Here is a 14723-nt window from a genome sequence, read left to right as displayed (position 1 = left end):
GTTGTCCAGTTGGATGGACAGATCAATCAGCTGGTCCAGGATGATGATGGTGTCCCGACAAGCTAACTCCCGGCGGACGTCCTCCCTCAGACTACAACGGTAGTGATCTATCAGGGCCCTCTCATTCCACCCCGCTCCAGCCGCCAAGGTACGGAACTCTAAGGCAAAGTCCTGCGTGCTCCTCGTCTCCTGTCTCAGGTGAAACATTTGCTCACCCGCCGCTTTACCCTCCGGGGTATGATCGAACACTGCACGGAAGCAGCGGGTGAACTCCGGGTAGTGGTCCCTGGCTGAGTCCGGACTGTCCCAAACGGCGTTGGCCCATGCCAGGGCTCTACCCATGAGACACGAGACGAGGACGCTGACACTCACCTCTCCCGAGGAAGGGCGATGGACGGTCGCCAGGTATAACTCCAGCTGGAGTAGGAAACCCTTACACCCAGCGGCCGTCCCATCGTACTCCCTCGGGGGCGCGAGTTTAACCCCACTGGTACTGGGTGCTGTCGGTGCTGGTGGCGGAGCAGGCTGTTGAGCAGCCGCATTAGATGGGGTGGGAGCGCTTCTGTCCAAGCTCTCCAGGCGCGCCAACACCTGGTCCATGGTGTTGCCCAGATGATGGATGATGGCGGAGTGTTGGGCAACCCTCTCCTCCATCGACGGGGTTGGCGCTGAGGCTCCTGCTGACTCCATCAGTTGGTGCGTGATTCTGTCAGAATGCTCAAGGAAGCAGGAGGGTTGAAGTCAGGCGCAGGAGACACAAGTCCGTAAACACACGTTTAATAAATAATCCACACTTGCCAAAAATATATATATATACTGTGCCTTCAGAAATTATTCAGACCCCTTGATGTTTTCCACATTTTGTTAGGTTACAGCCTTATTCTAAAATGTATTAAATTGTTTTTTTCCCCCTCATCAATCTACACACAATACCCAATAATGACAAAGCAATAACAGGATTTTAGACATCTTTGCTAATTTATTAAAAATACAAAACTGAAATATCACATTTTCAAAAGTATTCAGACCCTTTACTCAGTACTTTGTTGAAGCACCTTTGGCAGCGATTACAGCCTCCAGTCTTCTTGGGTATGATGCCTCAAGCTTGGCACACCTGTATTTGGGGATTTTCTCCCATTCTTCTCTGCATATCCTCTCAAGCTCTGTCCGGTTAGATGGGGAACGTCGCTGCACAACTATTTTCAGGTCTCTCCAGAGATGTTCGATCGGGTTCAAGTCTGGGCTCTGGCTGGACTACTCAAGGATATTCAGAGACTTGTCCCAAAGCCACTCGTGCGTTGTCTTGGCTGTGTGCTTAGGGTCGGTGTCCTGTTGGAAGGTGAACCTCCACCCCAGTCTGAGGTCCTGAATGCTCTGGAGCAGGTTTTCATCAAGAATCTCTTCGTACTTTGCTCCTTTCATCTTTCCCTCGATCCTGACTAGTCTCCCAGTCCCTGCCAAGATGTATTACCCTCAATAAAGTACTTGATTTATTAATATTATATTACTTGTGTGTGTCTTTCCTTATCATATGTAAGACTAAATGCCATTTGTAATATGTTTTGCTGCAGATATGAAGTTAATATACAATTCAAATAAGAAAGGGTCTGATAACGGAACATTCCATAGAATTCTAGAAAAATACCATCGTTCACCAAAACGTCTGTAACTCATTCACAGTAAAAGGTATTACTATTATGATTTCAGATTATCAAGCCTTACAAAATAAGGAATACTTAATATGCTTAATATAATAATAATAATATAACTTAATATAATATGTTTTCTCCCTATAATACGTTTTTCTCCATCTTCATTAGGAAGTTGTATAAATGGTAGTTGTAAGGGAATATTATAATTTTCTGAATAAGATACACATTTTCAAAGGTTTTCTTTCTTGACTGATTACTATTTGATTGATGTGGTGCTATTGTATGTCATATCATTTGAAAGGGCTGTTTCTCAACTTTCAAAATATGTATCATGCTTTCATATATAGTTTGACACCAGCAAATTTGGCTCATTAATGCACGCTGAGTTCATGGTCTTTCAGACAGTTTTGGGATACAGATATTTTTCTGAAATCCTGCCAGTGATGCAACGATGCCAATATGGCGATTTACAGTTACAGTTAGCTGGTGTTCTAAAGCCTAGTGTTTCCATTCCACTTTATGCCCCTAAAATTGCAAGGGAGTGAAGGAATGAAGGACGAGAAACATAATCCTGAAAAACGAATATCGTTAAGTACCTATCTACTTGAGTAATGCTTAAAATTAACCAGCAGCACAGAGCTATAGCTATGGCCGCATTCCAAACACTTAAAAGACATACCCTCTCCCCTCAGCTCTCAAATTATGTGGACACTTCTGATGACATATCATGACGTCTGACGAGTTGACACTTGAAGAACGAGGGAAGAATTCATAAATTTTAAATGGACAGCTCTTGCCTGGAAATGTGTCATTCATCCGCAGACATCGAATGTTAGCCATCCTACTATATCAGGTAAATCGAAAATTACAATGTATAAGTGTGATGTCAGGGGAAGTTATGTGCGCAAGTTAACGTTTCCAAAAGCTAACCAAACAATAACATAATTACTTTTATGATACGTGTTTGAGCCGTCATGTGCATTAGTAGCACAATGTCTAACTTATTAACATTCGTTTTTACTTACACTTGTATGTTGACTTCTCCATATTAATGTAGGTTTTAAGTTTTGCCTGACTTTTCTTAGCGGATGTACAATCATCCCGAATTGAATTATGGGGCGTTTCAGGCCTGGAGTGAAAATAATTGTACACTCGCAAACTGAGGGGCTTATGTTTCCAACTTCCCTTGCTTGGCTAATCATTTGGACCAAAGACAAAGATGGCCGCGGGGATTCCCCCAAGGGCATAAGGCGAGGGTAAGTGGAGGAGGGTGTGTCTTTTATGAGTTTGAAACGCAGAATATGTATTTTTAAAGTGAGCACAATTTTTGCATTTACTACTTGTCCAGCCATGTTTTATTCATGTCATGTAGCTAATAACCGTAGCTGAGCTTGCCAACTTAGCTAGCGGTATGGTAGATTCAAAGACGGTACCAAAGGTTTTTTATAACTAGCCTAAGATAGACCAGAGCTTGTTGTTTCCAATGGGAGCAAATTAATCATAGTGGGCAGAACAAGCAAGGAGGTGGGTAGAGCCAAGCAGGTGCTAGTGAGATCATATCTGCGAGTTATAACATTTATTTGCATATTTCCGTTAGTCAACGCCTACTCTGTGAAGTGTGCATGTGCAATAACTAAATTTGCCCTTGCACTCCTTCTAAACAACACCATTTTTTACAATTTTGGTCAAGTCTACAAAATGCAGTCTACTCTGTTACAGATTCTAGTTTTAGAAACAGAAAATTGTATGGAGATCAAATGTTTCATCAATGAGAAAATTTGCAGGCTTCTAGTCATCACCATATTTGGTGGTGAGTGGAAATGTCAACCTGATGCTTCACATTTATACATCGGATGAAATATCTGTGACAGTACAGTGGTAGATTGAAAGGTATATTAGCTAGCCTATCACATTACTGTGTGATGCGATGACCTACTTGATTATATTAACTTGCTAGGAAAGTTATTACAACTTAAGCTAGAGTTGGATTCTGGATGTTAGGCAATGTAAAGTTACCTGCTTAGTTATCTCCAGCAGTAAACCGCCCTGCATCCCATTGCTGGCTTGCCTCTGAATCTAAGCAGGGTTGGTCTTGGTTTGTCCCTAGATGGGAGACCAAGTGGTGTTGGAGGGCCAGTAGGTGGCACTCTTTCCTCTGGTCTAAAAATATATATATTCCAATCCCATAGGGCAGTGATTGGGGACATTGCCCTGTGTAGAGTGCCATACTTTGGATGGGATGTTAAATGGGTGTCCCGACTCTCTGTGGTCATTAAAGAGTAGGGGTGCAAACCCCTGGTGCTGTGGCCAAATTCCCAATCAGACCAGCATGACCGCCTAATCATCCCCAGCTTCCAAATGGCTCATTCCTCTCCCCTGTAGCTATTTTTCATTGCTGTAAATGAGAATGTGTTATCAGTCAACTTACCTGGTAAAATAAGGGTTAAAAGTTACTTTGCTGGCCTTCCACAAAAAAAATCGCAATTTAACTAGCTAGATCTGCACAGTGAGTTTGAGTTGTGTCGGATGGTGTGTGGCGGGTGGTATATGACCCAACCTAATAGTATCCAGTTGCAGTGGTGTAAAATACTTTAAAGTACTACTTAACTAGTATTTCTGAGTATCTGTACATGACTATTTATATTTTTGACATCTTTTACTTTTACTTCACTACATTCCTGAAGAAAATAATGTACTTTTTACTTCATACATTTTCGCTGATACCCAAAAGTACTCATTACATTTTGAATGCATAGCAGGACAGGAAAATGGTCCAATTCATGCACTTATTAAGAGAACATCCCTGGTCATCCCTACTGCCTCTGATTTGGTGGACTCATTAAACACAAATGCTTCGTTTGTAAATGATGTCTGAGTGTTGGAGTATCCATACATTTAAAAAAGAAGAAAATGGTGCCGTCTGGTTTGCTTAATATAAGGAATTTGAAATGATTTATACTTTTACTTTTGATATTTAAGTATATTTTAGCAATTACATTTACTTTGGTACTTAAGTATATTTAAAATCAAATACTTTTAGACTTTTACTCAGGTAGTATTTTACTGGGTGAATTTCACTATTACTTGTATGGAGTGATTTTCTATTAAGGTAGCTTTACTTTAACTCAAGTATGACAATTGGGTACTTTTTCCACCACTGTCCAGCTGCAGTCCCACAGCATGGCCTGTCACTAAAAACACTGTCCTCTCACTGAAACTAATGATCTGTCACATGATCTCAGTATATATACACACCTGTTCTGAAAGGCCCCAGAGTCTGCAACACCACTAAGCAAGGGGCACCACCAAGCAAGCGGCACCATGAAAGCCAAGGAGCTCTCCAAACAGGTCAGGGACAAAGTTGGAGAGAAGTACAGATCAGGGTTGGGTTATGAAAAAAATATCTGAAACTTTGAACATCCCACGGAGCACCATTAAATCCATTATTAAAAAATGGAAAATATATGGCACCACAACAAACCTGCCAAGAGAGGGCCGCCCACCAAAACTCAAGGGCCAGGCAAGGAGGGCATTAATCAGAGAGGCAACAAAGAGACCAAAGATAACCCTGAAGGAGCTGCAAAGCTCCACAGTAGAGATGGGAGTATCTGTCCAAAGGACCACTTTAAGCCATAACTCCACAGAACTGGGCTTAACGGAAGAGTGGCCAGAAAAAAAGCAGTTGCTTAAAAAAAAATAAGCAAACACATTTGGTGTTCACCAAAAGGCATGTGGGAGTCTCCCCAAACATATGGAAGATGGTACTCTGGTTAGATGAGACTATAATGTTGCTTTTAAGCCATCAAGGAAAGCGCTATGTCTGGCGCAAACCCAACACCTCACACCAACACCTCACATCACCCCAAGAACACCATCTCCACAGTGAAGCATTGTGGTGGCAGCATCATTCTGTGGGTATGTTTTTCCATCGGCAGGGACTGGGAAACTGGTCAGAATTGAATGAATGATGGATGGCACTAAATACACTGCTTAAAAAAATAAAGGGAACACTTAAACAACACAATGTAACTCCAAGTCAATCACACTTCTGTGAAATCAAACTGTCCACTTAGGAAGCAACACTGATTGACAATAAATTTCACATGCTGTTGTGCAAATGGAATAGACAACAGGTGGAAATTATAGGCAATTAGCAAGACACCCCCAATAAAGGAGTGGTTCTGCAGGTGGGGACCACAGACCACTTCTCAGTTCCTATGCTTCCTGGCTGATGTTTTGGTCACTTTTGAATGCTGGCGGTGCTTTCACTCTAGTGGTAGCATGAGACGGAGTCTACAACCCACACAAGTGGTTCAGGTAGTGCAGCTCATCCAGGATGGCACATCAATGCGAGCTGTGGCAAGAAGGTTTGCTGTGTCTGTCAGCGTAGTGTCCAGAGCATGGAGGCGCTACCAGGAGACAGGCCAGTACATCAGGAGACGTGGAGGAGGCCGTAGGAGGGCAACAACCCAGCAGCAGGACCGCTTTGTGCAAGGAGGAGCAGGAGGAGCAGTGCCAGAGCCCTGCAAAATGACCTCCAGCAGGCCACAAATGTGCATGTGTCTGCTCAAACGGTCAGAAACAGACTCCATGAGGGTGGTATGAGGGCCGACATCCACAGGTGGGGGTTGTGCTTACAGCCCAACACCGTGCAGGATGTTTGGCATTTGCCAGAGAACACCAAGATTGGCAAATTCGCCACTGGCGCCCTGTGCTCTTCACAGATGAAAGCAGGTTCACACTGAGCACGTGACAGACGTGACAGAGTCTGGAGACGCCGTGGAGAATTTTCTGCTGCCTGCAACATCCTCCAGCATGACCGGTTTGGCGGTGGGTCAGTCATGGTGTGGGGTGGCATTTCTTTCGGGGGCCGCACAGCCCTCCATGTGCTCGCCAGAGGTAGCCTGACTGCGATTAGGTATCGAGATGAGATCCTCAGACCCCTTGTGAGACCATATGCTGGTGCGGTTGGCCCTGGGTTCCTCCTAATGCAAGACAATGCTAGACCTCATGTGGCTGGAGTGTGTCAGCAGTTCCTGCAAGAGGAAGGCATTGATGCTATGGACTGGCCCGCCCGTTCCCCAGACCTGAATCCAATTAAGCACATCTGGGACATCATGTCTCGCTCCATCCACCAACGCCACGTTGCACCACAGACTGTCCAGGAGTTGGCGGATGCTTTAGTCCAGGTCTGGGAGGAGATCCCTCAGGAGACCATCCGCCACCTCATCAGGAGCATGCCCAGGCGTTGTAGGGAGGTCATACAGGCACGTGGAGGCCACACACTACTGAGCCTCATTTTGAGTTGTTTTAAGGACATTACATCAAAGTTGGATCAGCCTGTAGTGTGGTTTTCCACTTTAATTTTGACTGTGACTCCAAATCCAGACCTCCATGGGTTGATAAATTGGATTTCCATTGATTATTTTTGTGTGATTTTGTTGTCAGCACATTCAACTATGTAAAGAAAAAAGTATTTAATAAGATTATTTCTTTCATTCAGATCTAGGATGTGTTGTCTAAGTGTTCCCTTTATTTTTTTGAGCAGTATACATGGAAATTCTTGAGGGAAACCTGTTTCAGTCTTCAAGATTTGAGACTGGGACGGAGGTTCACCTTCCAGCAGGACAATGACCCTAAGCATACTGCTAAAGCAACACTTGAGTGGTTTAAGGGGAAACATATAAATGTCTTGGAATGGCCAAGTCAAAGCCCAGACCTCAATCCAATTGAGAATCTGTGGTATGACTTAAAGATCGCTGTACACCAGCGGAACCCATCCAACTTGAAGGAGCTGGAGCAGTTTTTCCTTGAAAAATTGATAAAAATCCCAGTGGCTAGATCTGCCAGCTTATAGAGACATACCTCAAGAGATTTGCAGCTATAATTGCTGCAAAAGGTGGCTCTACAAAGTATTGCCTTTGGGGGGGGGTGAATAGTTGTGCACGCTCAAGTTTTCTGTTTTTTTGTGTCTTATTTCTTGTTTGTTTCACAAGAAAAAATATTTTGCATCTTCAAATTGGTAGGCATGTTGTGTAAATCAAATGATACAACCCCCCCAAAATCAATTTTAATTCCAGGTTGTAAGGCAACATAATACAAAAAATGCCAAGGGGGTGAATACTTTCGCAAGCTACTGTACCCATGTCATTAAATGCAATATTTTCCAGGACTGTATCTCAAACAATATGGCCGCTATGAGCCAATGAGCTTGCATTCAGGTTTTTTTCTGAACCATACTTTACAGGTCAGCTAAACTCAAATCACTGAGCATGTGTGCCAAATTTCATCACTCTGAGTCAAAAGATCAAGAGATATAAACATGTGTCCTGTGTAGCACCGCCGTGTAGTCGATCGGATTTTGCTTGCATATGTTGAGTCTTGACAGTGTTTGAAACATGTGTACAAAGTTTTGTTACAATACAAATATCTGTGTCTGAGTTATATGCATTTATTGCACCAGCCCACTTTAATGTTAATGTTCTTTGACATATTAGCCTGAAAAATGTAGACCTTGGTCCATAGATTTTCAGTGCATTCGGAAAGTATTCAGACCCCTTGACTTTTTCCAGATGTTGTTACATTACAGCCTTATTCTAAAATTATTAAATTGTTTTTTTCCCCCTCATTAATCTACGCACAATACCCCATAAGGACAAAGCAAAATCAGGTTAAGATATTTGTGCAAATGAATTCTAAATAAAAAACTGATATCACATTTATATAAGTATTCAGACCCTTTACTCAGTACATTGTTGAAGCATCCTTTGGCAGTAATTACAGCCTAAAGTCTTCTTGGGTATGTTGCTACAAGCTTGACGCTCTGTGTTCTTGTGGACCTTCAATGCTGCAGACATTTTTTGGTACCCTTCCCCAGATGTGTGCCTCGACACAATCCTGTATTGGAGCTCTACGGACAATTCCTTCAACCTCATGGCTTGGTTTTTGCTCTGACATGCACTGTCAACTGTGGGACCTTATAAAGACAGGTGAGTGCCTTTCCAAATCATGTCCAATCAATTGAATTTACCACGTGGACAATCAAGTTGTAGCAACATCTCAAGGATGATCAATGGAAACAGCAAAGGGTCTGAATACTTATATAAATAAGGTATTTCTGTTTTTTATTTTCCAAAACATTTAAAAACCTGTTTTCGCTTTGTCATTATGTGGCATTGTGTGTAGATTGAGGGACAAATTGTATTTAATCAATTTTAGAATAAGGCTGTAATGTAAAAAAATTTGGAAAAAGGGAAAGGGTCTGAATACTATCCGAATGCACTGTATCCGAATGTACGTTTTGTGCAGATCAGTCTTTCTGTGCTAGAGGAGTTACGTTTTAAGTGTTTATCACAAAAATCTAAATGGCTGAAAATCCATTATGGCAAACCTTATGGGTCCTTGAGGCAACCTTGTTCCTTGTGAGGAGAAAAACCTATGTACCAAATTTCATGACTCCAGGTCACACGGTGTGAGGGGTGTAAACTTTCAAAATTAGCATTTTCAATAGTTTGTTATAGCTCCAACATGAGGCCATTTGGTATGGCATTGCCATCATGGTCCTTTACCACCATATTATTTGTATTCGTTTTTTTTCACCGAATTGGCGGAACAGGAATCATTATAATGAATGCTAACAAATACAATAGGGTTCACTAGCTTTGCTGCTTCAACCCCTAATAAAGGACTCTTTATTTAATTATTGTGTGACCTAATATAAGGCAGTGGTTGTTGGTTTCCGAGCATGCTGTTGGCATTTTAGTATGCTAGCATACCTCCAGCAGGTCCTCCGACAAGAGCGCCACGGCCCTCTGGACTTTGTCATTGTCCAACCGTCTTTTTCAGCTGGGCCATTAGGGATGGGCTGTCCAGCCTGCAGCTGCCTGAGGGCCGGGAGGTCTTCGCAGGGGAAGGTCATGCCGGTGGGCTAGGAGAGAGACAGAAGATGACTGAGACAGACCCTTACAGACAGCTTCTGAAACATCACAATCATGTGGGACATATTTCAGTAATTAACGGCAAGACCATGCATTTTGCCCGTTTAAACAAAACATCTGGAATGGGGCCTCATCTATCTTCTGATTCAAACCTTTGATGAGGTGCAATATCAACTACAGTAACACAAACATATTGATTCATAAACCATTTCAAATCCTGACTGAGTGGCACAGTGTATAATCCACGTTAAGAACGCTGATATCCAAATAGCAGATGTACTTTCACTTAAATGTAATATCCATCCAATATACATGATATTGTGATGTCAAGTAAATATATTGTGTATGCAACATGTGCCATGTTACCTCAGAGGGTTCCTCTTCCTCCTCTTCATCATCACCAGTATCATCATCACTCTGTCTCATCATGTGTTTCTCCCTTCTGTTCCTCAGAGAGAGTGCATCACATTGACCACCATCGATAACGATCCATCCAAAACACACACACACACACACAGACACAGACACAGACACACACACAAACACCAATTGTGATTCTAAAAGCAGCTTGGTAAAACACGTAAATTGTTACAACTGAAATGCACTTACTGATGGGGTTTGACACGTCTCCAAAGATTCTAGGATGGTCTTTAAATCTCAGATAGAACGTATCCTCCAGCACAGGCATCTTTACAGCTGTGAAGAACGCAGCCACACACAGATTAGACCTAGAGAAAGGAGCCCATTATCAGGTTGGCTTCATACAGTATTCATTCCCTGGACTTATTCCACATTTTGTTGTGTTACAGCCTGAATTCAAAATTAAATATATAAAAATTTTTTTTTCTCACCCATCTAGACACAATACCCCATAATGACAAAGTGAAAACATGTTTTTAGAATTTTTTGCAAATGTATTGAAAATGTAATACATCTCATTTACATAAGTATTCACACCCCTGAGTCAATACTTTGTGGAAGCATCTTTGGCAGCATTTACAGCCGTGAGTCTTGCTGGGTAAGTCAAAGAGGTTTCCACATCTGGATTGTGCAACATTATTCTTTTCAAAATTCTTCAAGCTCTGTCAAATTGGTTGTTGATCATTGCGAGACAACCATTTTCAGATCTTGCCATAGATTTTCAAGTAGATTTAAGTCAAAACTGTAACTCGGCCACTCAGGAACATACACTGTCTTCTTGGTAAGCACATCAAGTGTAGATTTGGCTTTGTGTTTTAGGTTATTGTCCAGCTGAAAGGTGAATTCATCTCCCAGTCTGGTGGAGAGCAGACTGAACAAGGTTTTCCTTTCCGATTTTTCCTGTGCTTAGCTCCATTTCATTTTGTTTTTATTTTGAAAAACTCCCCAGTCATTAACAATTACAAACATACCCATAACATGGTGCAGCCACCACTATGCTTGACAATATGGAGAGTGGTACTCAGTAATGTCTTGTTTTGAATTTGCCCCAAACATAACACTTTGTATGTAGGACAAAATGGTAATTGCTTTCGCCACATTTTTTGCAGTATTACTTGTTTGTTACTTGCCTTGTTGCAACCAGGATGCATGTTTTGGAATATTTATATTCTGTACAGGCTTCCTTCTTTTCACTCTGTCAATTAGGTTAGTATTGTGGAGTAACTACAATGTTGATCCATCTTCAGTTTTCTCCTATCACATCCATTAAACTCTGTAACCCTTTAAAAGCCACCATTGGACTCATGGTGAAATCCCTGAGCGGTTTTCTTAGTGTCCGGCAACTGAGTTAGGAAGGACGCCTCTATCTTTGTAGTGACTGGATGTATTGATACACCATCCAAATTGTAATTAATATCTTCACCATGCTCAAAGGGATATTCAATGCCTGCTTTTTTTTTTTACCTATCTACCAATAGATGTCCTTCTTTGCTAGGCATTGGAAAACCCTCCTGGTCTTTGTGGTTGAATCTGTGTTTGGAATTAGCTGCTCAACTGAGGGACCGGACCTTACAGATTATTGTATGTTTGGGGTACAGAGATGAGGTAATCATTCAAAAATCATGTTAAACACTATTATTGCACACAGAGTGAGTCCATGCGACTTATTATGCGACTTGTTTTTACTCCTGAACTTATCTAGGCTTGCCATAACAAAGGGTTGAATACTTATTGACTCAAGACATTTCAGCTTATCATTTTTAATGAATTTGTAAAAATGTCGAAAACATAATTCCACTTTGACATTATGGGGTATTGTGTGGAGGCCATTGACCAAAAAAATATCTTAATTTAATCAATTTTAAATTCAGGCAGTAACACAACAACATTTGGAAAATGTTTGTAGATCTGAAAGGATTGGATAGGTGTAAGTGGTACCATATTACTGACAGCTAAATCTTTTCAGATCTACAAGTGCCTAGGATATAGAATAACTATCTTCAAAGTAATGACATGGGACGTCGGGTTTGAAATGAAAGCTTCTTTTAGTAATACTACTTGTTCACGTTACATTTAACAACTTTAGATTCTACAAAACAATAAAAGAAAGTTGCCAGCGAAAGTCAGGATAATCACTTGTCACTTGTACATAACTGGCGTGTTCTCTCTCTACTTCCTGTCGCAAGGCATTCTGGAACTTGCAGTCAAAAGCGTAATCCAATACTAACCAATACAACAAAAATACCTATGTAGTTCTCTCAATCTCCAACACACGAATGCTAATACAATTACATATGTAAATAACTGTAAAGAAAATATCTTTAGATACAGCTCAATGAATTAACTGTAAACATTAACTCTGTAACCCATTAAAGTTACAACATCCTCCCCCTGATGAACAACTGTGTTCATCTAAATCTCTAGGCAGTATATCAACTGAATAGGTCTCCTCAACAAAGTCCCTGAAGCAGTATGAACTGAACATGACCTAACTAGGCCATCTCGGCCTGGAAACAGTTCCTCAATCTTTCCTAGTTTCCAGGTTTGTCTGGGTGTGTTATCTTCTCCAATGAGTACAATGTCACCAGCTTTCAGTGGGGTGGTCTGTGATGTGTCACAGCGGTGTGCTGACTTTAGATCCAGCAAGTAGTCTCTTCGCCAACTGTTCCAGAAGCTGGTCACAAGTCTCTGCCTGTACTTCCATCTGCGTGTCATTTCCTCCTTGTTTAGCGTTGGGTGCTGAGTGTCAGCTGGAAATGGCTTGGGCGGCAAAGAACTTAGTCTTTTACCCACCCGGAAGTGTGCTGGGATCAGTGGTTGTGGTTCATCCACTTCATTGTGCACTAAGGTCAGAGGCCTAGAATTTAGGATAGCTTCAACCTCTGTCAGGACTGTGCACATCTCTTCAAAGTTGAGTGAAGCTCTCCCAATAACCTTTCACAGGCATGTTTTCACTGACCTGATGAGTCTTTCCCAGAATCCGCCCCACCAGGCTGCTCGCTCGGCGATGAACCTCCAGGTCATGCCCCTTTCTGAGAAGAACGCCAAGAGTTGGGGCTCTTCGATTGCCTTCCACAGCTCTTTCAAGTCCTGATCAGCTCTCTTGACTGTTTTTGCATTGTCCGAGAAGATTGATTACCTTGCATAATCCTCTCCTTGAGATTAATCTTTTTAGAGCTAACAGGAATGTCTCTGTTGACTGATCTGAGACCAGTTCCAAATGCACTGCTCTGGTTACAGCACAAGTGAACAGTGCAATGTATGACTTCTTCACAGAACCTTTCTTTCGGTATCCAATATCGCTCTCTGATTTGTACTAGAGTGTCTCTTGCTCCAGAATGCATCACCTTCTCATGGTGGTACTGTATCAGCATTTCTGAGTATCTGTACTTGTTGGGCAGAACCCATGGGTGCTGCTCTCTGAATGTAAAGTTGGACTGTTGCAGTCTTCCTCCTACACTGAGTAGTTCGTGTTCGTCCAAGAAAGGTTTCAGTTCTCTGATTTTACAGTCATTGTTTAGGCCTTTTCCTGCCTTCAGTAGTTTGATCTCCTGTCCAAAACTCTGTTGTTGTGTTACCTTGATCCAGTACTTTTCTGCGTCGAACAGTTCGTCAGCAGTCAGTTCACCTTGCATCTTTATGTTTGTATGAGCATTGGCTATGAATCTATTTATCCAGGCGATGACTCTGAACACTCTTTTCAGTTTGTTGTACCTTTCAAGCTCCAACACAGGTTCAGTGCTGTCTGTGCCGTTTGCTGCGAGTTGTACAGTAACCTGACGACTGGACTTGAGTTCTGTATTTACCTCTTCTCGTACCTTGTTATCATCAGTCTCCTTGGACTGATTGGGTGATGTCAGAATTCTGGGTCCATTCCGCCATAGCTGGCTCTGTGTCAAGTTTCGAACAGTTTGTCCTCTTGTAGGGAGGTCGGCTGGATTAGTTTTCCCTTCAATACGTGACCATGACTCTGGATTGGTCAAGGACTGGATCTCGGTCACTCTGTTCGCAACAAACTGTTTCCATTTCTGAGCTGAGCTGCAAATCCAATGATCATCGAGTCTGTCCACATTTTGATCTGTTTTTCTTCTATTTTCAGTGTGGTCATCAGGTTGTTTGCTAGTCTCGCTCCAATCACAGCTCCCATGAGCTCCAGGTGTGGCAGCGTCATTTTATTGAGTGGGGCTACCCTAGACTTGGATGCGACTAGACTTGTTGTTTCCCCGTCTCGTGATTCACCTTGCAAGTAAGCTACTGCACCGTAAGCCCTTTCACTTGCGTCACAGAACACGTGTAGTTTCAGGGTGTGACTGTTCTGTGGTCGCATGTATGTTCTGTACCACCTTGGTATGGCGAGCTGGTGTAACTGGGGTAGTTCTGAACACCACTGTTGCCATTCTCGTGTCAGATCAGGTGGTAATTCTTCGTCCCAGCTGAGTCCTCTCTCCCACATTTCCTGGAACATGCACTTGATCCTGATGGTGAAGGGGGTCAGGAAACCAAGAGGGTTGAAGATACGTGCAGATGACTGCAGAACACTTCTCTTTGTGTTTTCCTTTTGCTTAAGAATGCTCAGTAGTGGCCTGAGGTCAAACACAAAATCATCTGTTTCCGGTCTCCATACTAAACCTAAAACCTTCAGCACTACTCCTTGTGTTTCTAGCGTCAACGGATGGTCAGTTGTCATACTCTCCTCCCATTTTGTTTTCAGTTC

This window comes from Salmo salar, chromosome ssa13 (genome assembly GCF_905237065.1).
Source record: "Salmo salar chromosome ssa13, Ssal_v3.1, whole genome shotgun sequence".
NCBI lineage: Eukaryota > Metazoa > Chordata > Actinopteri > Salmoniformes > Salmonidae > Salmo > Salmo salar.
This window is presented reverse-complemented; position numbering follows the sequence as displayed.